The sequence below is a fragment of the Rana temporaria genome, chromosome 6 (genome assembly GCF_905171775.1).
Source record: "Rana temporaria chromosome 6, aRanTem1.1, whole genome shotgun sequence".
NCBI lineage: Eukaryota > Metazoa > Chordata > Amphibia > Anura > Ranidae > Rana > Rana temporaria.
This window is the reverse complement of record NC_053494.1, coordinates 17961189-17985497: the sequence shown is the minus strand read 5'-3', so window position 1 is coordinate 17985497 and position 24309 is coordinate 17961189.

Below are 24309 nucleotides of genomic sequence, written 5' to 3'. Positions count from 1 at the left end.
AGTCTTGCTCAGCATCATTCAACCCTCTTCCTTTTAGCTTAGTGCATCATGTATCCTTCCCAGCCTGTGAAGAAGTACAGCATAGTGAAGATCTCATCTATTTGTACATTTGTTTTCTCCTCCTTTCAGCATGTTTCTTGTCAGCACATGAACTTTGAGTGTATGTGCTGAGCCTACACCTTAAGGGGCATTGCCTAAGTGCCCTGCACTAATGGCCTTACACCAAAGCCACTTCAACACCGAGAACCACCCACCACTAGGAAAAGATCAGGAAGATCGGCAGAAGAAGAGAACCTTTGGGGTGGGTCTTAGTGATGTCACCATGGACTTTGACATTAGTGATGTCACCAGGGACGTTGACATAGAAACACAGGAAGAAACCTCCAATTAAATAGAAAAATGTAACATAAAGATAAGGGGTACCATCATCCAAATAACAGAGCTAGGTAATTTGGTGTAAGGAGACATTTCCCCAAAACAGGAAAGGTTATGAGGAAACAAATTTACTATCTCAGTACTATTCTTGTATCTGGATACTTTCCTGTATTTTACTATGTACCAATAAAAACTTTTATGTTTTATTTGATGTTTAATCAGTTCAGGGTACCGAGATAGTCCATTTTCCCCCATTCCCCTTCCTGTTTTGGAGACCCCTTTGGGGAAATGTCTCCTTACACCAAATTACTAGACATAGGAACACAGAAGAGTGACAGCAGAAAAAATAACAATTTTTTATTTATACAATATTTTTTGTTGCTTCTTTTTTGTTTTGTTCAGATCCACGTTTAAGGGTTCTATCTCGTCTTTATGCCTCCTGGCATTTTGAGAGACAGAAGTGATTTGTACAGTGCTGTCTTGCGTTGGGATTATGTGAATATATTTACAGTATATTCATGTAATGAATGTTTTATAGCAATGCTTCACTATTATGAGTTTATCTTATTTCTTCGGATACTGTATATATGCTGGATGACTGCCCGTTGGATATGATAACATCCAGTGAGGTTTATTTGAGAGAAGAGCAGCATCTATTGAGTGGAATGATCTAGGCACAGTTTGACCTTCCTAATCTGGGGGTCAAAAAGTGGGTGAGATGCTTTCTTATGGGTGTGGCACTTTTGTGGTGATTTAATTTAACATAAGTTGACAGTGGATAAAAACACATTACATATGCCAAAGTATGGAGGAATTCACTTTGCACCCCAGATTTTTGTTCTTATTTTTTATTTTATTTATTTATTTATTCATGGATACACATACATAATGTTATATACTATATATTATATATAGTAAATTGTTAAAGCTGAACTACATCTGAAAAGGAAAGTTCCACTTTTTCTAACCCACTCCCCCCAACCCCAACATTTTTGGATTTTTTTTAAGGTATTGAGTACCTACTACTGGAAGGTACCAAATGCCATTTCCGCCCGGGTCACTTAGGTGATCCGGGCAAAAGTTTGTCACCCATCCCCATGCCCACAACCTCCTGGGACACGTCACAGATCCTAATAGGCTGCAGGTCCATTAACAAAGAGCAGCGCAACTCACAAATGTGCAGTGGGGAGCTGGCTGTGAAGCCATTGGCGGCCTCCCACTTCCAAGATGGCGGCGCCGGTGACCCGAAGACTCACAAAAGACAGGCCTGGGGGAGGGCATCGTTGTAAACAACTGTTAAGTGTGTTTTTTTTTAAATGTCAGCAGCTGCAGTATTTGTAGGTGCTGATTTCTAATTTTATTTGGACTGTAGATCCTCTTTAAGTTGTATGTATTTATATATTCACAGTATTCGAAGCGTGCACTTATTATTTAGGTTTATATTTATTATGCTTTATTCTTTATACACACTTTTTAGAGTGTAATAATTATTATCACAGATGTAAGACATCTGAAGACAGAAGAAAAAGTGAATACTGTATAACTTTCACACTGGGGTGGGCCTCCTGGAAAGTACGAGTCAGTTGTGAGCATGGAACCTGGAGTTGGGTTTAGAATTGCCTGTTTTGAGTACAGTTGACAGTAAAACCACCAAACACAGGATCCCTTCATCTATTTACAAGAGAAAAATTACCAATTAAAACTAAAGATTACGGCAGTGGAGGTCTGGCATAATAAATTTTGCCAAAACGTATAACCTTTACAGAAACAAAAGCTTTTTAAAACAGTTGCCACAAAACATCTCTTTAAAACATTCACTCATTAAGAATTTGGACAAGCTGCACATTATATATAACAAGAGACATTAATTTCTGTTGTTATGGAAGACCTTATCAGTTTAATGCAATTTATAGCCTAAAATGCCTTTCTGTACAACACTAGGAGGCTAATTTGTCTATACAAGACTGTGCAACAAAACCTACCAAAGACATTCTAACAAGACATTCCATGGAAAGTAAAGGACATATTAGCATGAGAATCTGTATATAAAAAATTCTAACATTAGCATATAAGCACTTGAATTGGCTATAACCCTGAACAAAAAAAAATAAACATGCTTGTGTCCCTTAAAGGCATGAGATATAGCATGGTGCTTTTGCCATGTCAATTGTAATTTTTTATTTTGTAGAATACTTGGCTGATCCTGCTTGTTCCTGTCTTCCCCCTCTGTAAACTGACCACGTTTATCATGGCTGCTGATCTCTGATAGCGTGATCAGTTTACCCGCTACTGTTGTGTTGCTTCCTTTCTGGCCAGATGCTGTAAAACAGGGGTGCCCAACCAGTGGCCCGGGGGCCACATGTGGCCCGCGGAGCTCTCTGATGTGGCCCGCGACCTCCTGCTCTGGAATAGAATAGAATACTGTTATTAAAGGTAAGTTTATTAGTAAAATCAGTGTATATACAGGCATATCTGTTCTGTAGTGGTTACTGGGCTGCTTTCAACTGATCCGCAGGTGCAGAGTAGTGCACCTGTGGTTTACTTGCACTGAGCCATAGACTTCTATTACCTGCGAGTTTGGTGTGCTTTCTGAAATTGCACCATACCTATAGGATATGATAGAAGTCTATGGCAAAGTGCAGCAAAGCCACAGGTGCGGGTCAACAACCGTGCATCAGTGTGATAGCAGCCTTAGGCCCCTTTCACATGGTCAGTCCGACCCAATCGGACCTCTAAGAGGTGGCAGATGTAAATGGACTTGTGTCCGTTTACAAACGCCTACCTCCAATCCGAAAAAAAGAGTTCAGTGGGCTCTATAGAGTGGGCTGCCATCCACCCACTCCACTCATTGTGGCCCGCGACCGGTTACCAAGTCGCTTAAGTGGCCCCGCTCTTCTAAAGGTTGGTCACCCCTGCTGTAGAATGTAGAAGGTGAGGTGTCTCTTAATGATCCTTGTAAACTGTCACTAGCAACAAAATTACTATTGTGACATTGCTCTAAATTTGGGTACTAAGCTTATTTATTCTGGACAAAATATAAACAAATTTTAAAAATTACATATTGTCTCAAATGAATTGCCTTCTTTTTGAATTGTGGAAGAAATATATAGTATGTGGTGCACCAAATTTGCTTGCTAGTTTGTCTGACACCAATGGGCTATGCCCAAGCACTGTGCAACCAAAATTTGTTTCCTATGCAGTGCAATTTAAGTAACTTGTTCTCCAAGAGCAGCACAGTGCCCCCTATTAATAAAGGACAGTAATTTAACTGCAGTTTCTGTTCAGTCTGACCAGCTGAGGGCCCCATCTTTAATAAGCATCCTAGTGAATAAAGACCCAGATAGCAAGGATAACTCGCCAAAAATGTGTGGCAGTGTTGAATTGTAATGCTGGCTATACACTATACGAAAAATCGGACGAAAATCGTCGTTGAGACAGTTCGTTCGTTTTTCAAACAGTTAATGGGCACAAAATCGATAATCGTTGGGACATTTTTGACCCATTTGTATGAAATCAGTTAGGCCCATGTACTACATAGGTAATGTAGAATTAAGGGATAACCCTAACTACTTTGAAATACTCTGTCCCCACTCCTTACACCTATGCTGACTAACCTGTGTAACAAAGATTTATATACTTACCTACTCTCAGCCTGATTTGGTCTGGTCACATGATCTCCCCCCTGTGTCAGCCAGCGGCAACTGCAGGAGAGGGAAGGGAGCGATTTGACAACGGTTGGAAAAGCCTGGAGCAGCGTCATCACCCCTGGCTGACACTGGGGAACTGGACCACCTGACTGGATTGGAGCAGATTAAAAAATAGGTAAACATAAACATCTGTAATGGGAGGGCCGTGGGACCTAGAAGCTCTTACACAGATTGAGCCAGGAAATAGGGGACACATGTTGGATTGTTTTAACATGGGTCTGTAATCCACAATATATTCAAGAATGTCTGCAAGAACTATATACAGGTTGTTGATTCTGAACCCAACAGGTCAATAAGAAAGAGTGACTCATTCAATGTGGGAACATAAACTGTTAAGGTTTTACAATGTCGTCTGCTACTGTGATGTAAATTAACCTTAGTATGGCTCCTAAAGACCTTTCATTGAGTTATGCTAATTGACACTGTATTGTGTGAAAGTTCTATTGATGATAGATGTGTGTTGTGAGTTAGCACAGTGTAAAGGTCAGATGTCTGACTTATGTCTCCTAAAAGATGTGTATTGAGCTCCTTGTGTCATGTTGTGGGTGGAGTTAAGTCATTGTTCATTGTGGTTCCTAAACTGTATATAAGATGTCTGAGTTTCCCATTAAAGTATATTCCTGTTGAACCAGAGAACAGAGCTGTGTGTCTCGTTTCTGGGGAATCTGTATGGGCCATGTTGTGGAGTGTCGATAAGCTGTCTTGGGCTCAGAATGGAATATCGTAAACGGCGTTAACCCCTGTCCCATTTGGGGGTTCCGTTACAACATCTTTCTTACATAGGTTCAGGGCTTTTTTTCAGGGGAAACTTGGGGGAACTCAGTTCCACCACCTCTGGCTCAGACCCTTTGGTGCCTGCTCACCACAATCACTTGTAAACACAGAAGTCTGGTTTCTGTGTTTACAAGTGACAGCTCTGCACTCTGTGTGTAACCCCCTGAACTCTACACTCTATATGTAATGCAATCCTGGTCTTTATTGCCCCTTTAAGACCCTTCTACTGTTTGAGAAATTTGAATGGGGTTGTGGTTGAGTTCCTGCACCTATTTTTTGAGAAAAAAAAAGCTCTGCATAGGTTGGTTAGCATAGGTGTTAGGAGATGGAAGGGAGCATTTTTAAGAGTAGTTAGGGTTATCCCAGAATTCCACTTCTATATATTCTTTAGATAGATCTAAAAAAGGTTGTACAATAAAGTTAAATAGTGTATGGACAGCTTTAGGCTTCTTTTTACATTTTTATCAATTTATCTTCATTGATTAAAAAGCTGTTTATTTTTCAGAGTTCACTGTTTATTTGTAAGGCAAAGATTGTAAACCGAGGCAATATGCACACAGTCATGCACAATGCTACTTGTACAGGCATTTTTTTTGTTCTGCCTCTGAATGCCCCTCCACGTTAGTCTATGGGGTTGATTTACTGGTGGCAGTGGCGGCCCGTCCATAGAGGGCGCACAAGCACTGCCTCCCCTATCCATGCGACCGGCCCCCTGTTCTACATATCAGTGACGCCGGACCATGGATTCCAATAAAGGGTGTTTTTTTTTTTAACCACCTGATTAGCGCCAGAGGCTCTAATAGGCTTCAAAAAACGGTGGCCTCGGAGTGCAGAGCCTTTCCCTCTGAGGCCACCCAGTTGTGTGACCATAACTAATTAATTTTCATTATTATCACACTAAAGTTCCTCCCCGCCAATCAGGAGGCAGGTCTGTGAGAGAGGGAAGAAAAAACAAAAGGCACACCAGCCTAGTGTGTTACCGTTATAACAATTTAATGGAATAAAAAATGGAATAAAAAACTACTCACAAAGAAAGCAGCATAGTAGGTTTATCAACAACGCTGTAGTGAATACCCTTCAAACCACACTCCAAATGGGGGGGGTGAAGATGTGTCACTGCCAGCTGACGCGTTTCGATGCTCAAAGGACCTCTTCATCAGAGTCCCAGTAGTTCTGTGTTCTAAGGCAGGTCTGTGAGACCTGTTTCCTGATTGGCCAAAGCGTCAGGCGATCTTATTGGATGCCTAGCGTTTTGGCGGAAGTGAAGTCACAGCTGAAAGCTGGAGGAGCGGACTTCATGAGAGCAGGAGAGGGACACCACAGCCCCACCACACGAGCGGGTGAGTGATGGACCACCCGCAGGCAGGGTGGGCAGTTTCAGTGCCGTGCCACACCGCCGGGGGGGGGGCTGTTGTTTGTTTGCCACCCCCCAAAAGAAGAGTCCACCAGCCATCACTGATGGGTGGCCCGATTGGGTCCGCCAGAAAAACAGATAGGTGGAACCGATCGGTCCGTTTTGTGAAACTGGCCCAACTCCAGGGTAAAAAGATTAATAGCCAGATTCAGAGAGGTTTACGCCGGCGTATCAGTAGATACGCCGACGTAACTCTGAATCTGCGCCGTCGTAAATGTAAGCGTATTCTGGAAACCAGATACGCTTAAATTAGGCTAAGATACGAGCGGCGTAAGTCTCCTACGCCGTCGTATCTTAGGGTGCATATGTACGCTGCCCGCTAGGTGGCGCTTCTGTTGTTTTCCGCGTTGAATATGCAAATGAGCAAGATATGCCGATTCACGAACGTACGTACGCCCGTCGCAATTAGTTACGCCGTTTACGTAAGACATACACCAGCGTAAAGATAAAGCTGCTCTCTAGGTGGCGAAGCCCATGCAAAGTATGGACGTCAGGACAAGCGTATCTTTTTACGTCGTTTGCGTAAGTCGTACGCGAATAGGGCTGTGCGTAAGTTACGTTCACGTCGTAGGCAGTGTACGACGTATCTTAGGCATTCTATCCGACACATGCGCACTGGGATACGTCCACGGACGATCAAAACGTCAATTACGTGGGGTCATGCCTTATTGCCATAAAACACGCCCACCTCTTCCCAATTTGAATTAGGCGCGCTTACGCCGGGATATTTACGATACGCCGCCGTAACTTAGGACGCAAGTGCTTTGAGAATACAGCACTTGCCTCTCTAACTTGCAGCGGCGTAGCGTAAATGACCTGTGCTGCGCCGGTACAAAGAAGCCCCGGTACAAAGAAGCGCCGCTCTACCTGAATCCGGCTATAAAGGCTGGCTTAGATTGTTTACATGATTGTATGATGGATGTCACCTCATTCACAAAACTCTGGGACAAATTTCATTGCAAATAGCATCTTCTCTTGCAAAGTCAATATCCTATTTGCATTTTTATTAAATCAACCCCATAATATCTAGCCGTAATATCTAGCCTCACACTCTCCCGAACACACATAGGTAAAAATCACATTCCCAGCAGCATGCAGCCAAAATAAGTGTTACGGATTTATCCATGTCACGCTGGAAAGGTAGTTGTCGCCTGGATATCGCTTACAGCAACGGAATGGCTAAACCGAGAGTGAATTTTAAGCAGCATTACAAATGAAGCATGAGAGGCTAAAAGTTAACAATATCAGGGATTCCAGTAAATAACCCCTGAGGAGCAGCAACTGAACTGCAGAGAATCTAAATTAGGACTGCCTAGGGTTGGGTCTCTCCTGACTGGTGCAAAGCAGATTTCTCTGGGACTAGTTAACACAAAGCTTTATCCATGGGCTTCAGCTGATTCTACCTTCAGTTCCTTTGTGGGAAGCACTTAGCCCTCTTCCGTGTACTAATATGACATTTTCAGCACTTCACCCTGGTAAAGTCTAATTATTCATTTTAAGGAAAGCTGTCCGTAGAATCTATATTTTAGCTGGAGTGTGGTTTCGCGTTTAAAAAGGGAATTATTGGTAAATGTCAAGTCTTGAGAGAGAAAGTTGTATATATTTGTGCAAACATAGTACATTACATGGAATAAAGTTGGAGAAAACAGAACTGAAAAAGGATTTGGGAATACTGCTTAATGCTAAGCTATGCCGCTACGCTCAATGCCAAGCGGCAGCTGCTAAAGCAAGAAAAAAAACAAAAACAACTAATATGTGCAAAAAAAGGAGAATAAAATTGAAGGATAGTATTACTAAGGTATAAATCACTTGTATAGCCACATCAGTGAGACATGGAGCGGTCGTGCGACGTGGCTCCCAAACAAAATTGACGTCCTTTTTTTCCCACAAATAGAGCTTTCTTTTGGTGGTATTTGATCACCTCTGCGGTTTTTATTTTTTGCGCTTTAAACAAAAATAGAGCGACAATTTTGAAAAAAAATGAATATTTTAAACTTTTTGCTATAATAAATATCCCCCAAAAATATATAAAAAAAACATTTTTTTTTCGCAGTTTAGGCCGATACGTATTCTTCTACATATTTTTCATAAAAAAAATCGCAATAAGTGTTTATTGATTTTTTTTCGCAAAAGTTATAACGTCTACAAAATAGGGCATAGTTTTATGGCATTTTTATTAATATTGTTTTTTACTAGTAATGGCGGCGATCTGCGATTTTTATCGGTACTGCGACATTATGGCGGACACTTTGGACACTTTTGACACATTTTTGGGACCATTGCCATTTTTATAGCGATCTGATATGAACTGTTAAAATTATTTATTTTATTATTATCTTTTGTTTATATATGGGAGAGTTTTTTTCATTTATATGGATACTATTTTTCACAAGGGTTGAAGTTTCATATCATTCATTGTTTTACACAATGCACTAACTCTTTTTGGTTTGATTGATTATGAGCATTATTTATATGTTCATGCATTTAATATTATATTTGCACTATTTGTGCTTTATTCACTTATAAGATTAGAAGGTTGTTAACATTATACCAAACGTTTTTATTCACAAAAACACAATATTTTTTTTTAATGTTAAAATAATGATTAAAGCAGGAACAGGGATTTAAATTTCTTTCTTGACTGTACTGCACCTTCGGTACAGTCATTGAAAAGCAAGGTAAAGCAAGCAAAAGTAATCTAAAAATGCGATAGTCAAATTAAAACTTTACTTTACATAATAAACATCTTTAATAAAGATTTTGTATGGGTGTAATAAATCATTCTTTAAATAGGCATCAACATCCCTTATCTGTCAATACAATAAGTTATACCAGGCACAATGAGACTTTTTAGGTGCCAATATACAGTAAGTCACATCTGATATTAAATGTTAACATCTTATTAAATGTTTTGTATTTGCAAAAAAAAATAAAAAATCCAGATTAAATTCATGATAAAATATTGATTATTTAAATGTCAAAATAAGTATTAAAGTAGAAACTGGGATTTAAATGTCCTTTTTGACTGTAGTGCACATTGGTTATAGTAATTGCAAACAAGGTGCAGTAAGCAAAAGTAAACTAAAAATGCTATAGTCAAATTAAAAAGTGTTTACTACATAACAATAGTAATTTAAAATTGTATTATACATTTTGGCCCAGATTCTCATAGCACTTACGCCGACGTATCTAGGGATACGCCGCGTAAGTGTAAATGTGCGCCGTCGTATCTATGCGCCGCGCCCATACAACTAGATACGCCTGAAATTAGGCTTCGCCGGCAGAAATATGCGCCGATGTATCTGAATCCGGCCCATACTGTGTATCTATATATATAGATATCTATATATAGATATATATCTATATATAGATATAGATATATCTATTTCTATATATAGGAACAACACGAAGGGTGAGGTGCATCTTGGTCACAGATGTATGTGCAAAAGCAATCAAGCCTTCCCAAGGGCTTATATCATATGAAAAAATCAAGAGGGATTGCTGCACAGAAAAGTGTTTTAATGAAAAGATTAAAACATCCAAAAATTACAGGCATTTATAACAGCAGTGCTATGACTGCCTGTAATTTTTGGATGTTTTAATCTTTGCATTAAAACACTTTTTTTGTGCAGCAATCCCTCTTGATTTTTTCATATATCTATATATAGATATCTCTCTCTCTCTCTATATATTTATATATATATAGAGCTTACGATCTTAGATCGTAAGCTCTAATGAGCAGGGCCCTCTGATTCCTCTTGTACCAAATTGTAATGTAACTGTAATGTCTGCCTTCATTTTGTTAAGTGCAGTGCAAACTGTTGGCGTTATATAAATCCTGTATAATAATAATAATAATAGTAATAATATATTGTATATAATTGTAGGTAGTTAGCTCCTAATGATAACTTCTGCAGAGTCAGACACATCTAGGGCGCTCCAAATCACCACCAATCATCATCAAGTAAAGTAGAGCTGTGGCAACTAATAAAATGCAATTTCTTAAAGGGTCACTAAAGGAAAAAAAAAATTGCCTAAAATTAATGTTTGCAAGGTAGACAGACAGAATAGTGTAATGATTCTGTTAAAAAACTAGTAAATATCTATTAAATTCCTTCATCTATATCACCTCCGGCGTTCTAGTTTCTGTTCTCTCATTCACTTCCTGGTTTGCATCGTTTGTTCATGTAAGAACTACATTTCCCAGTATGAATTGCGGCACGCCCAGTAATTCACACCTCCTTGAAGTCTTTAACACGTAGAGAGCGTCCTGCCACAGAGAAAGGGTGGGGAAAACCGGTGCGTTCCCTATGTACGATTTAAGATTTTGTAGGATGAAAGAATTAAGAAATTGCCTTTGAATTGATGCCACATTTCTACATTATATGATTAATATATAAATTATTATATATGTAAATTATTATTTAATTAAAATAAAAACTTATGAATAAATATATTATCATTATATATAAATATATATATATATATATATATATATATATATATATATATATATATAGAGAGAGAGAGAGAGAGAACGATAGATTTTGGGGCAGATCCACAAAGATCTGCCCCGGCGCATCGTATCTGAGATACGCTACGCCGCCGTACCTTACCTGGCTTTGGTTCGAATCCATAAAGATTTTGCGCCGTAAGTTACGGCGGCGTAGTGTATCGCGAAATTCAAGTTGGGCGGGTAGGGGGCGTGTTTGATTTAAATGAAGCGCGTCCCCGCGCCGAACGAACTGCGCATGCGCCGTCCCTAAATTTCCCGCCTTGCATTGCGCGAAATGACGTCGTAAGGACGTCATTGGTTTTGACCTGGACGTAAATTACGTCCATCCAGATTCACCAACGACTTACGCCAAAAAAATTATACGCGGGAACGACGGCCATACTTAACATTGAGTACGCCACGAAATAGCAGCTTTAACTATACGCCGAAAAAAGCCGACTAGAGACGACATAAAGGAATGCCCTGGCCGCTCGTACGTTCGTGGATCGTCGGAAATAGCTAATTTGCATACTCGATGCGGAAAACGAAGGGAACGCCACCCAGTGGACGCCGAAGTATTGCATCTTAGATCCGAAGGCGTACGAAGACGTACGCCTGTCGGATCTTACCCAGATGCCGTCGTATCTTGTTTTGAGGATTCAAAACAACGATACGACGCGGGAAATTTGAAAGTACGCCGGCGTATCAGGAGATACGCCGGCGTACTCTCTCTGTGGATCTGCCCCTATATTTTTTATTCTCTTTTTAAGTCAGGGTTAATAGCAATCAGCCACATATAGCTGAAGCAGTCTTTATACCGTGCATTTTAAGAAGTAGCTCTTCTATTTTATAGACCAGCTGTACTTCTTCCTCTATTAGCTGCTTATTAATAGCCTTGGCCCATTGTGAATTTTGAGACTAAGTCTATGAATAACCTGCTCTATATTCTTCATGGGGTTCTTCCCAGTCCTGAAAAAGGTTACACGGAGCGTGTAAATAGTGTACGCAGAGAAGGTCCAATAACGGAAGTTGATCCTTCCTTCCTTTATCTCTCCTCATCAAATTTCCAAAGAGATGCCAACCTAAAAATAGCCCCTTTGGACATGACACATGTTATAATCTTCTAAAACTTCCTGTGTTACTTTAATTGCTACTCTGGGGACGTGGGGATTACTGAGGGCAATGACTGATGAACAGATTCTTATGTGACACGCAGGGGAAGATTTGCTACGAAGACAGTAAGTGAGAATACAGGACACTTTACAGTTGCATTGGGACATCGTACCAAGCTGCAGATCTGGCTGCCGTTCAGCTATGACTCCATATTTGAAGCCCTGGAAATTGCCATATTTTTAAAGCAGAAACTTTTATTACAGTCATTTTGCAAAGTGTAGGGAATGGTTAAAACCCCTGCCAGATATTTTTTCTATTGGGAAATATTTTTTTTTCATTTCATATTCTGTAGACACAGGGACGTTGATTTACTAAAGGCTGCTCCACAGCTTAGTAAATGGGGTAAGGCTTCACTTTGCAAAGAATACCCAATCACATGCAAGGAAACAAAAAAAAACAACATTTTTGCACATGATTGGATGATGGAAGTCAGCAGAGCTTCTGCTCATTTATTAAGCTGGAGCACTTTGTAAAGTGCTCAGTCTATTTGCCTTTAGCAAATCAACCCCAAGGGCTGTACATAAAATATTGCAAAAGTGGGCATAACTTTTTTTTATTAATCTTCATAGATTGCTTAAATTTCACATATTGGTAGAATAACTCTTCTTCTATAGCAGCTTCTTTTTTTTTTCATTGCAAGGTAAATAATGAATAGGATAGGATTAAGGTCTGGAGACTGGCTAGGCCACTCCATGACCTTAACATGCATCTTTTTGAGCCACTTCTTTGTTGCCTTGGCAGTATGTTTTGGGTCATTCCACAACCCAACTTCAATGTTCTGGCTGAGGGAAGAGGGTTCCCGTCCAAGATTTTACAATATATCGCCCCGTCCATGGGCCCCTCAATGCGGCAAAGTCATCCTGTACCTTTAGCAGAGAAACAGACCCAAAGCATAATGTTTCGACTTCCGTGCTTGACTGTAGGGATGGTGTTTTTATGGTCAAAGTCAGCATTTTTTTTCCTCCAAACACGGCGAGTCGCGTTAATGCCAAAGAGCTCAATTTTGGTCTTTTCATTTAGATGTTCATTGGCAAACTTCAGATGGGCCTGTACATGTGTCTTCTTGAGGAGGGGGGCCTTGTGGGTATGCAGGATTTACAATATATGTCGGCTTATTGTGTTACCATTACCAATGGTTTGTTTGGTGACTGTGGTCCCAACTGCCTTGAGATCATTCACAAGCTCCTCCCATGTAGTTCTGGGATGATCCCTCACTTTTCTAATGATTATCCTTACTCCATGAGGCGAAATCTTGCATGGAGCTCCAGACCGAGGGTAATGGATGGTTGTTTTGTATTTCTTCAATTTGCGAAGAATCGCTCCATCAGTTGTCTCCTTCTCACCAAGCTTCTTGCTGCTGGTCTTGTAACCCGCCATTCCAGCCTTGTGCAGGTCTACAATCTTGTCCCTGACGTCCTTTGGTCTTGCTCATGATGGTGAGGTTTGAATAGAAGAAAGAAATTCTGTGGACCGGTGTCTTTTATACACAGGAGCACCAAACGCGTTGAGATCCTACGGGGTAAATGACCGCGCTATATCAAGATGCAACTCAACTCAACTTAACTCAGCCTTTTTAAACTGACAGGACTAATCTGTGTACCACATGAGTGCATACTGTAGCCAGTCTGTGGGAGCCCAAATTATTGTTGGTTGGTAGGGAATCAAATACTTATTTTACTCACTGCAAATAAATGTATAACTTTTGTATTGTTTTTTTTTCCAGGATTTTTGGTTGATATTTTGTCTCTATCATTTAAAACACACCTACAATAACAATTATAGACCCTTCATTTCTTTGTAGGTGGGAAAACTTACAATATCTGCAGGGGATCAAATAATTATTTTTGCCACTGTATGTGTGTTTGCAAATGCAGTTGGTGCTCACAGATTAGATTTATTTACTTTGTGGCTATTTATGAACATAATAAGTACACGTTTTTGTTCCTGGAGTTCAGCTTTAACTGATTCCAAAGGACTGTGTACAGTAATATACATCAGATTATGAAGAATGCATGGCAGAATTGGCAACCACCCATAATATTCTCTAAGTATCCATATATAGATGTATATTTCACTGTTTAAAATGTTAAAAACATTGCACAGTGTTCTTCCAGAACATAATGCCCACAAATGTTTTCATATTTTTTTCCCTTTTTGTTTTTTGTTTTTTTTTACATTTCCAGTATACAATAGACCTCCAGCAAAGATAAATTCAGTTCAGATGTGCAATTTCCGGAAATAATTGTCTAAATGATTTTTCATTGTGTAGTGGAAAGAGCCATCTGTTTCAAGTTAAGCTGTTTTCTGAATGGGAGGAGGGTGGAAGAGACAACTGCAGGGATGGCCCGTGGCTCCCAACATTCCGAGCATGGATGAAGAATGGCGTCTTTCCGCAGTTCCACATTTTCCATTTTCCTTCTACATAGCTTACAAGCCATACCTTGCATATTCTCACGTATTTTGGCTATCCTGCAAGCCAGACAGGAGCTTTCTCTTTCTGAATCACGCTGCCCTGTGTGTTATGCTTTAACAACACAAGATGAGCTCCATGCACAGTTGAAATACATATGAGTGTCTGGTTGTTGCTATTTTTTTAACTTCTTTATTTATCACAGTCAACAGCACAAAACAGTTGGAATGCATTATAACACATAAAGTCCTAGGCCCGGATTCACAGAGAACGGGCGCACATTACGCCGCCATAGCGCATCTCAATGTACGCTACTCCGACGCAGCGCAGAGAGGCAAGCATGGAATTCAGGAAGGCAGTGCTCCCAAAGCTGTGTCGGCGTGGTGTAGATTTCGAAGGCGCAGGCCGGCGTAGGTGGAAGTGGGCTTGCCCCATGCAAAGCCATGCAAATGAGGCGTCACCCCATGCAAATGATGGTTTGAGAGCCAGACAAGTACGTTGAATGAACTGCGCATGCGTCGTGTCGTGGACGCATCCCCGTGCGCATGCTCATAACCACGTCGGAACAACTACCTAAGATACGCCGGATCACTGCCTACGCCATGAACGTGATCTACGCCCATCCACACACACGTCCAACGTAAACTACGTAAAAAACGCCGGCTTCTGTTCCCTGATGCAGACCTTTAAATGTCTGCTGCTGAGTTACACCTCCTTTATGGGGCTTAACTTTACGCCGGACGTACAACTTACGCGCACCTCTCGTAGCCTGCATCAGGCGGGCGCAGGTTCGTGAATCGCCGTATTTTCCTCATTTGCATATTTGAATGGCTAATCAATGGCAGCGCCACCATGTGGCCAGCGTAAATGTGCGTCCACCCTACCCCAGTGTAGGCAAGTTACGTCGGCGGGATGAAGCCTGTTTTTAGGCGTATCTTAGTTTGTGGGTACGGCGCACAGATACGACGGCGCATATTTGCACTTACGCGGCGTATCTGAAGATACGTTGGCGCAAGTGCTTTGTGAATCCGGGCCCTAGTGTACATTGGTTCGTATTTGTGTAATCCAATACAACGTTTGTAGAGCACTCAATACAACATCGCTATTCCATGTAAACATTTGGAGGAAAATCCCTGGTGTGAAGAGTCAACTGGAGAAAAGGCCTTGCAAAGTTTTTCCAAGAACAAGTGGAGATATATAGGAAGGGGAAGTGAACAAAAGGGGCAAGGAAAAAAAAAAGAAAGGTACTGGCCTCCAAAACCTTCACCTAAGGAGGGCAAGTCAATAATTCTTTACATTTTTTAAAGAATTTGCTTTGGGTCCAAAAGAATCATGTTTTGCAAAAGGGGTTGTCCTATTTCTTGAGTTGAGTTGAGTTGAGAGGTATCTTACTATAGCGCGGTCTTACCCCGAAGGGTCCTGACGCGCATAGCAGAGTTCTTTGGAAAAGAGGACCCATGAACCAGAAGCAGCACAGAGCGCCCGAAAGGGTGGAAGAGGGAGGCTACGCAGGGACAGGGTAAGTTGTTCTTGAGGGACAGAGTACGTTTTCTCAATTTTCAATATATCTTGATGAACTGACCTACCGCGGGGGACTGAGGGGGATTTCCAGTTATCCGAAACACAGGTCCTGGCTGCATTGAGAAGATGAATTAACAGGTATTGACAGTAATTCCATCTAGATAAAAAAAATTAATGTAGAAGGCATGCAGCTGGATCATGCATGAGGGACAAGCCATTGGGTTCCAAAATTAGATCACACACACCCAGCAAAAAGTTTTGGATCTGTGGGCAAAATAGTATAGAAATGAGGGAAGGAGATAAGGTAGTTATATAATTTTATATTTTGTGAGCTAATTGAATGTTTATTGAATGTATGTCAAGATAAATAAAACATAACAAAGGCTATCCAATCAGATATTGATATCTTTGTACTATTCTGTTTGCATAGATATAATATTGATATATATATTGAATTGTATAAAAAATAGAAAAAGTAATTAGGTTATCATATAATTATTTTGTTCTGTCTATATTTATTGAGGATTTTGTAAAAAGTATTACAACGGGGTAAAATACAACATAAAATAATATAACAATGGAGTATCCAAAAAGTGGTAGGACATAAAATAAGGTACAAAAAAAATAAAAATACAAAATACAAGACATAAAAGAATCAAAGTGCAGGCTTTTTCAGGGTATACACAGTAGAATGTACTAAAAGATGTGACTCAGGATAGCCCACCAGCATATATAAAGAGGGCAAGGATACATAAAAACTTCTGGGGGAAGCTACATATTTGAGATAATTTCCCAGTATTCTGAGCATGGACTATGCTGCATTCTGAAAATCTGTCTAAAATAGGGTGCATGCTGAGAAAAGGAAGACTAGGAACCTTCCTGGGCTAATAAAATCACATCTTTTTATATAGTTTTTATTTAATGAATGGTGATAGAACATTTATTGAATGTATGTCAATTTGACATAAAAGAAGACCTCAAAAAGACTAACCAACCAGATATATTTTTACATAAAAGCATGTAATATTCCTTTTTGAATATATATGATCTCAAATAGTATAAACGTGTATTCAGCATTAAATTTGGAATAAAATTATAAATGATATGAGAAGTTTTATCACTTTTTAAGATAACGATATTACTCCAAAATTAGACAATTTTGGCCCCTAGTGTACAGAGAGTGAAACGCAAAAAATAATTAAAAAAAGCAATTTATTTAATTGACCAAAACGGGGCAAATAAATGAAGTTCATTGTTAAGATTTACACACTGGCGGCATACTTGTTTGAAGTCATTGGCTCAAAAACATTGTGGCCTTTGGACCAACACCAACCGAAAAAAATAAGCGCTAGGGAATCAGACGGTTTAAATGGATTGAGAAAATATATATATTTTTCCACCATAAAAAATTCACAGGGGTTACGTTGTGCATTTAATTTAGAGACCAATGGTGCTTAGCGCAGTTCTTCTTTTACAAACAACACTTACATTTTGGACGCGGCGTATTAAAAATATATGATAAGGAAATACACAACGCACAGATTATTCCTTCCCACTTGCTTGCCTTCAGGACTGAATAAATAAGTGAAGCTTATCTCTAATGTATTCCGTTCACTCCCTGCCACAGATTTTCCCCAGATACGCACAGCACAAACTAATGAGCAGGTTTCTTCTTAAAACAACAAATTAACTTGTTTTCCCACATTCATGAAAGGTTGGTGGAGTAGCGCATTAGTGGCAATGTTGTTTATGCAGATAAATAATTAGGGAGATAAGGTCAGACAAGTATATATTTAATACTTTATTATATATATATATATATATATATATATATCAGATTAGCTTGATGTAAATTTTCTTATCAATCCGTGCCTGCTTTTTTTGGTAACCCCCTCAATACCAGCATACTTACCCCCTTACTCTCCAGGCCATTTTTTTTATTTTCTGTTTTCAGTTTTCTACTGTGATAGTTTGAATGATAGTTACTGTACCCATGATGAGTAATTACGGAGATAAGGTCAGACAAGAACATATTTAATAAAAAAAATTAGCAACATTTCTGCTTCAATTAAATTAAAAAATACGTATTCTTTTTACCTGTTACAAATATATATATAGATATATATGTGTCATATATATATATATATATATATATATATATATATATATATATGTATATATATATATAATGTGACAGGAGAAATATATATCCATATATATATATGATATATATGTCAGGGGTGTCCAACCTTTTGACCTTCCTGGGCCACATTGGTAGAAGAGGAATTGTCTTGGGCATAAAATACACTAACAATAAGAATATCTGATGAGCAGAAAAAGTCGGCCAGATTACTGATCTGTATAATGTACCAACCTGAGTAATAACACAACATTTTTGTATTATTTTTTATTATAAAAGTAAAAGAGAGCAGCATAAAACGAGTGTGATATTTGACATTATTTTTGATAAATTAAAGCGTTTGTAAACCTTTTTTTTTAAATAAAAATAACAAACATGTTATACTTAAAGAGGTTGTAAAGGTAAAAAAATGTTTTCCCTAAGTCCCCTTTCACACGTATACGACTTGTCCCACGATTTTGGACTGCAAAATCGTATAACATGTCATTCTCCATTATTTTCAATGACTACCATTCATACTGGCACGACTTTAAGTTGTGCCTACTTCAAAGTAGTCCTTGCACTACTTTGGTCCGATTTTGATGCCACTTACACAGGCATTCATTGAAATCGCGGCCGCCAATCGCGGCAAAATCGCAGCCGCGAAATTGCGGTAAAATCGTGCGACTTTGAAGTCGTACAAGTGTGAAAGGGGGCTAAGTAGCTTCCTTTACCTTAGTGCAGTCCTCCTTCACTTACCTCATCCTTCCATTTTGCTTTTAAATGTCCTTATTTCTTCTGAGAAATCCTCACTTCCTGTTCTTCTGTCTGTAACTGCACACAGTAATGCAAGGCTTTCTCCCTGGTGTTGAGAAGGCCTCTTGAGAGGGGAGGGGATGAGCAGGAGTGTTATTACTTGCAGATAGAGAAAGGAGCTGTGTGTTAGTGGGCGTCCTGACACTCCTGCTCGCCCCCTCAAGAGGCTTTCTCCACACCAGGAAGAAAGCCTCGCATTACTGTGTGAAGTTACAGACAGAAGAACAGGAAGTAAGGATTTCTCAGAAGAAATAAGGATAAGGTGATGTGGCAAGTGACAATATGCAAATGGTGGCAGGTGACATTGCAAGGGACAATCCGCATAAGGTGGCAGGTGACGTGGCAAGTGACAATCTGCAAATGGTGGCAAGTGACGTGCCATGTGACAATCTGAAAATGGTGACAGGTGATGTGGCAAGTGACAATCTGCAAATGGTGGCAGATGACGTGGCAAGTGACAATGCGCATCAGGTGGCAGGTGACGTGGCAAGTGACAATATGCAAATGGTGGCAGGTGACATTGCAAGGGACCATCCGCATAAGGTGGCAGGTGACGTGGAAAGTGACAATCTGCAAATAGTGGCAGGTGACGTGGCAAGTGGCAATCTGGAAATGGTGGCAGGTGACATGGCAAGTGACAATCCACATCAGGTAGCAGGTGACATGGCAAGTGACAATCTGCAAATGGTGGCAGGTGACTTGGCAAGTGACAATCCACATCAGGTGGCAAGTGACAATCCACATCTGGTGCCAGGTGACAGTGGCAAATGACAATCCACATCTGGTGGCAGGTGATATAGCAAGTGACAATCCACATATAGTGGCAGATGACAGTGGTAGTAAAAAGTTGAATCTGGTGACAGGCGACGGTGGCAAGTTACAAGATGCATCTGATGACAGGCGACATGGCAAGTGACAATCTGGTGGCAGGAGATGTGGCAAGTGACACTCTCAGGGCTCCCACTGATTCTGCAATATGGTGAGTTGAACCACTTCATCATATATTAGAATGTAACAATAAAATCAATGCGCTTCAATAACCCGGACACCATATCAACCATGGTGCCATGATGATTGAAGCGCCAACACCAGCCATTGCCCGTGAAAAATAGCTTACCACCGGCGTGCCCCCCCCCCACCCCAGGCCTACAAAAAGATTGGTGACCGCTGCTATGGGCTCTAGCCCCAGATCTTTTGCAGACCTAGCAACGCAGAATCCATCAAGAAACGTGGTGGCAGAGCTTTTTTGCCGTGGAAAACAGTGGTGTGTATGTTTTTCATCGAGAAAACTGTTGTGGAACTCGATGAAAAAAAAAGAGAACAAGTTGTCTTTTTCCTCATCGGGAGTCTCAATTTCCTCGTCGGGCTGGTTTTCGACGAGAAACACGTTCGTGTGTATGCTTAGAAACCCGCACATGCTCAGAAGGGTGGCGCCAGTGGAATCAAACTTCCCCTTTATTGTGCCGTCGTATGTGTTGTACGTCACCGCGTTTGAGGACGAAGAGATTTGGTCTTGACAGTATGTATGCAAAGAAAGCTTTCAAGATTCTCGACAAGCCTAACAAGGAACTCGTTGAGGAAAACGATGTTTCATTTACGACGAGTTCCTCGGTCGTGTGTACGAGGCCTAGCACTTCCTAATAGCAGTAAGCAGTAGCCCATCCCTTCTTGCCTCCTGAGTAATCCTAGTGACCAGTGAGGAAGCCCATCATACAGGTGGGTCATTTAGGAATGTGTGGGGGTAGGACGGTAGTGACAAGCTCCAACACTATTTAGACGAATATTCCTGTATTCGATTTTAAGAACAGGCTCCTGTAACAGCCCTCAGATTAAGAGGTGAACTTGTCCAAGAGGCCGTAAACCCTCAACTGGACCATTGAGTTGCATTGTACTGCACATACACTGACTTTTATCCATAGACCTCAGGTAAAAATTTAGTACACATCTTCTCCATTTGGGACTTATGCTGGAGTTCCTCCTTAATGGAATTAAAGACTTTTAAAATAAAATGACTTTTAGTAAATCATCCTCATGCCGCTCTGATAGGCCAATTTTTCATTTAATTACCAAGCTGCGTTTTGTTAAAATTTTACCCCGAAAACAAATCGGCGTTCTCTGCTTTGTTGGAGCAAATCCACGAGCCAAAGATATAATATAATGGCTACACGAGACTAGTTCATTAACATGCTAACAAGCTTTGGGATCTTGCTGATTGCAGATCGCGCTGCAGATACAACGTATAAATGTCACGGAGCACGCTGGGCCTCACTGATTATAATTAATTATACATAAAGGAAAGGGTGAAACAGCAAAATATTTTCACAGTGTGTATCCCCCATCACTGCAGGATATTCATTAAAGACAACGTCTTGATAAACTGTACTAATTGTGCTTACGTCTCCAGAGGCCAACCAAGGAGGTGCGGAGGGGGGATTCTCAGCTAAAAAAAAAAATGGCAATCATTCCAAAGTGAAACTATAAAGTTTTTTTACTATTTTAGTTATTATTATAAATCCTTCCTTAAGGTTACTTTTGCTTTGCCAACTTCATTTGATTTCAAATCCAGGTTTAACTGCCCTTTTGACAAGGGCAGTTAAAGAATATATCTGGGCAAAAAAAATATATATATATAAATATTTGGTGCATTTCTATAATACATGTTTTTTCGGTTGTTTTACCCTTTTAACCACTTCCATACCTATTCTGGCACTCCTTTCCTACATGTAAAAATCGTTTTTTTTTTTTTTCTAGAAAATTACTTTTTAGCAGACACATTAGGGAATAAAATGGCGGTCATTGAAACTTTTTATCTCGCGCAATAATTTTTCAAACGCCTTTTTTTGGAGCAATTTTTTTCATGAATTAAAAAAATAACAAAACAGTAAAGTTAGCCCAATTTTTTTTATAGTATGTGAACGGTGATGTTACACTGAGTAAATAGATACCCAACATGTCACGCTTTAAAATTGAGCACGCTCATGGAATGGTGCCAAATCATAGGCGACTCTTTAATTTTACAGGTTACCAGTTTAGAGTTACAGAGGAGGTCTAGTGCTAGAATTGTTGCTCGTGCTCTAACGCACACGGCGATACCTCACATGTGTGATTTGAACAGTGTTTACATATGTGGACTTACGTGTGTGTGTTCCCTTCTGAGCGTGAGCCACCTGAGACAGGGACGTTTTAAATTTTAATTTTTTTTTATTTATTTTTACACTTTTTTTACATTGAATTTTTTTTGATCACTTTTATTCCTATTACTCGATTCTATCGTGACAGGTCCTCTTTGTGGAGAGATGCGAGGTCAATAAGACCCCGCATCTCTCCTCCAGGCTGGAAAGCATGAGATCGAGAAAAAAAATTCACGAGCTCATGCTTACTAGCCACACTCGTGGCTTTGTTTACATCCGTGGCTCCGACGTGACGTCATAATGTTCCGCCCGGGCCTCTGACAGTCATAGATGACCGGAAATCTCTATGGTCATCATACGGCGGCCGATTCTTTCTCCAGGTTCCTGATGGCACGGGAGACCACGGAGAAGTCCCCTCCCGTCGCGTGTATGAATGATCAAGTGGCGAAACTTCTGCTATGAATCGGCGGCAGAAAATAATGATATCTGAATGATGCCTGTAGCTGCACCCATCATTCAGATATCCCCGCTGAAAGTCAAGGACGTCATATGACGACGTGCGGTAGGGTAGTGGTTTTAAAACAGTGCATGTACTGAATAATACCAAGATAAAACAGGGGTAGGTTCCTCTTATACTTTCTTTAAATTACTCTCTGGGCACTATCCCTCCATTAAAAATCATACACAAAACCTCCACCCCAAAAAAAGAAGAGTGAAAGAATAAATAGGACTTTATTGTGCCATCCAAAGAAACCAGGCATATGGTATATGCAATTTGTTTTTATATGGTGTCTGGGATTGGTGCATTTCACGATTAAATTGGAAAAGTGGAGTTTATTAGTGTGGTGGGACATGGTTAATGAACAAATGTCTGGTATTCTCAATGACTCTCACACCAATATCTTGCATATTCGGGAACCATGGTTGGCGTATGCCTTCCCTGACCTTTTCCCTGCTTGCCATGCCGCGTACACACAATCGGAAATTCCGACAAGAAAACCGTGGCCTTTTTGCAGATGGAATTTTGGCTCAAACTTGTGTTGCATACACACGGTCACACAAAATTCCGACCGTCAAGAACACTGTGACGTACAACACTACGACGAGCCGAGAAGAATGAAGTTCAATGCTTCCGAGCATGCGTCGACTTGATTCCGAGCATGCTTTTTTTTTTTTGCGCGTCCGAATTGCATACAGACTGATCGGAATTTCCCATCGGAAAATTTGAGAACCAGCTCTCAAATTTTTATTGGCGGAAATTCCGACAGCAAATATCCGATGGAGCCTACACACAGTCGGAATTTCCGACCAAAAGCTCACATCGGACTTTTCTTGTCGGAATTTCTGATCGTGTGTACGCGGCACAAGTCTTTTCCCTCTCTCAGCCTGTAAATTGACAGTGACAGCATAAGATGCAAACTAATAAGTTAATCTTCTTGCCATTCTGGTCTGGGCTTCAATCAGCATTCCCCTTGCACTGCAGTTCAACCGATTGGCTCCTTGTACTGCTTCTCCTTAGGTTTAGCCGTGCTGTAAAGGGGTTGCAGGAGGCTGATGTCAAGTGGAATTCATCAATGTATACTGGGTGCATTTCAAAATTACAGCTGGATTAGTAAATACAGAGCTGCATTATTGTGTTTATTGTGTTCCTTATATATCTGCCCAGAGTTAATGTATAATGTGTTTCTCAGTATGGTGTTCCTAGCCTTGTTTTCTGCTCAGGCATTACATTGTTCATATATCATTTCTGATGGCGTTGATCTAAGAAACAATGTAACTTTTGTCAGTCATTGTACACCAAATTCCGTTTCTATTTTACTCCTATTGTTACAGATCTGTTATTTATCGGTAGGAAAACTTGAGTGACTTGCACCCCACTGTTTTCAGAGGTCTTAGGACAGCAGGTGGTATTCCCGTAGAAATAAGTCAACCCTTTTAATTATAAATGCCTCCATAGGGTTCCCCACACCCCGCTTCTTATTTTGCTTCAACTTAACTTGAGCATTTTCCTTTATTTATTTAAAGCTGAACTCCAGGATCCCGTCCACTTTGTACTCCTAGCTCCCTGTCTCTGAATCCTTAAAAACATTTTTAACATATTTAAAAAATCGCATACTTGTTTGTTAGGTTATTCAGCATTTTCTGCCCTGTGATGGTACATGTATAGGAAATAGTGCAGTGCAATATAAATATAATTAAACTAAAGTGCAAAACACAGTTGTTATACCAATAACAAATTAATCATGAATGGTGCATAAATAATACAAAAAAATATATATGAGTATTTGCCTTTTCGTAAATAACCCCCATAGTGATATATTTCAAGCATCTCTGACAGCTTTTGGCCAGGAAAACCAGCTGTGTGTATGCTCCA